Source organism: Physeter macrocephalus, chromosome 18 (genome assembly GCF_002837175.3).
Source record: "Physeter macrocephalus isolate SW-GA chromosome 18, ASM283717v5, whole genome shotgun sequence".
NCBI classification, from domain to species: Eukaryota; Metazoa; Chordata; class Mammalia; order Artiodactyla; family Physeteridae; genus Physeter; species Physeter macrocephalus.
Genome location: NC_041231.1, coordinates 87,353,468 through 87,356,261, shown reverse-complemented (window position 1 = coordinate 87,356,261; position 2,794 = coordinate 87,353,468).

Genomic DNA, 2,794 nt, shown 5'->3' with positions numbered 1-2,794 from the left:
GGCCGGCGCAGCCCCGCCCCCGCGAATCACATGATCACCCCTGTTCAGCCACTGGGGCGGTCCACCTCCGGCCTCTGGACCAATAGGGGCCGAGCCTCTGGACCGGGGGCGGGGCCCTGAGGCGCCTGCGCCTTGGTGTTTCGGGGGCGGAGCGGTCGAGGACTATTTAGGGATCCTTTCTGATGCTACTGACGTCTAGGGGTGACGAGAGGACCCCACTACCACCTTGTCTAAGAAGAAGGAACCCTGTTTATCTTACAGTTTCCAACTTATGTTCTCTTTCCTGAAGGCTGTTAAAAGACTCGAGGCAGGAGTAGCGTCAGAAGAGATGGATGCCACCGACCCTGTGGAAAACACCCCGAAGGATCTGGAAGAAATGGAGGATCCCAAAACACGGTGGATGCACTCCGTCACCCAAGATGTGGCCAGAGAGATGAATGAAATGCTTTAAAGGGGGAATAGTGTTGGCTTTGTGTGGGTAGAGAAAACTGCAGAGGAGGATAAGACTGCTCTGATAGTAGGAGGTTTCCCAATCCTTCCCGATTGTTTATGGCCTGGAATCAACTTAAGTAATTACCTATGTTGGGGTTGGAGCAGAAATGAGATTTCCTTCAGAGAGAAGAATATACCTATATCTACATCTTCCCTTGCTCCATTGTTCAATGAAAAAAAAGTTTCCTAAAATCCGTCAGACATCAAAGGGGAAGGATTAGTACTAGGAATGTAGAGGACAAAAGGCTGGGTAATGAGACCAAGAACTTGGCTCAGGAGAAAAATACTGAGTTTAGGGAGTGGTGAGAGCATCATCAGGGTCGTAACAGTCGTTTATTCAAGATTAACTAATCATGTTCCTAATTCTGGACTTCTTCCCCAGAGTGGTTGCAGCTTAGTTTCATGTTTGTTTTTAATGAAAACTTCCAAGTAAGGCCCAAATATTCTATCCAGAGCCTTCTTAGTATTTGAAATAATTTTTAATAACTTTGGAGTATGTGATATGTTCCAGACATTGTTCTCATCATTTTACACGTATTATCCCTTTAACTTGTAACAAAAATTCTATGAGGGATGAATTGGGAGATTGGGATTGACATATATACACTAATATGTATAAAATGGATAACTCATAAGAACCTGATATATAAAAAATAAATAAAATTCAAAAAAAATTCTATGAGATGTTTATTATTATTTTTATCTTAGGAGAAAACTGGTGCAGGAAGAGATTGAGTACCTTGCCCAAGATCACACATTTAGTAACTAGTGAAGCTGAAATATGAACATTCATACCAGAGCCTGAGCTTGCCATCATTGTACTTATAGGGCTGTATCAATAGTGGTGACTGTATAGTGGAAAAGTACTGAGTTCTGATTCCTGCACTGTGTATAGGAAGGTCTCAATAATTGTTGAATTGAACTCTTCAGCTTTTTCTTTAAAGATACATTGACCCAAGCAAAGAGCTCATTTTATTCATTGTTTCATTCACTCAACACATGTTTATTGAGCACTTCCAATTCACCTGACATGATGCTGAGTATTAGGAATTTAAAGGCAGGAAAGACTCAGTCCCATTCCTCTAACGGTTCACAGCCTACTATGGAGAGAGCGAGTGGTGTGATAGAGGTAGAAGTTACATAAGGTAGTGTGGGAGCAGAGAGAAGGACCACTTGTTTGAGAAAGGGTCAGAAATGACTGTAGAACGTGGGGCATGAGGTGAGGCTTGAAGGAGTGGAAGCAAGGAGTTGAAGATGGGACTGGAATGGAAGATGGGAAACAGGTCAGAGATGTTTTAATGTGATTTCAGTTAATGGACTTTATCTTGTAAGAAATGGGAATCCATTCATGGAGTAGCTCAATTATCCCCAATCTTAAAATCTTTAGAAGGATGATTTTATTTTAGTTTTACATATAGAGAGAAGCAAAACAGGAAGCCTGGACACAAGGATAAAGAATAAGGTAGAGAAGCCAGAAAATTAGGAAAATGAAAAAAATGGGTCATGGCAACCAAGGGAGGAGAGGTTCAATTAAAAGGTTATTGAGAGCAATGTCAAATAAAGAGATCAGATGAGATAGCACCAAAGAACACTGGATAAAGTTTACATGAGAATGACTATGTTCTAAGTGCTGTTATAGGCACTTTATAGTATTAGCTCACTTAATCATCCAACAACACGGTGTGCTTTAATTCTCACAATAACCCCATATTATAGATGAGGAAGATGAGGTACAAGGAGGATAAGTAATTTGGGCAAAATCATGCAGCTGTTAAGAGGCAGAATGGGGATTTAAACACTGGGAGTCTGGCTTCTGAGTCTGTGCTTGTTACCACTACTCTATCCTGCCTCTCTAAAGAGGCTCTGCGGAGTTTAGAAAAAAAAGAGTTTTTTTTTCTTTCGTAAGGGCAGCTTCTGTGGAGTGTGGTGGAAAGGGAAGTAGGGAATGCAGGTAGCATCATCTTTTCTTTCAGAAGCTCGGCTATGAAGAAGAACAAAGAAAGACCATCTCTAGCATAGAACACAGGACTTAAACAGTGAGCAGGGCCTAGGGCTTCAGGGTGGGGGAGATTTTAATATGTTGCTAAAGGAAACAAGTTCATAGAAAGGATGAGGATTCAGGAAAGGGGTATTTGATGTAGAGAGGCCACTCAGGAGACAGGAGAGGCTGAGGTCTGCAGTACGAAGAGGAACTGCCTTGAATGGGAGAAGGAATCTGAGATCAGAGCAGGAAAATATATCTGTGTTGCTTTCGTCTTGTTCAGAAACCCTTACTTGTAGAATTTGGAGGGAGGAACCTCAA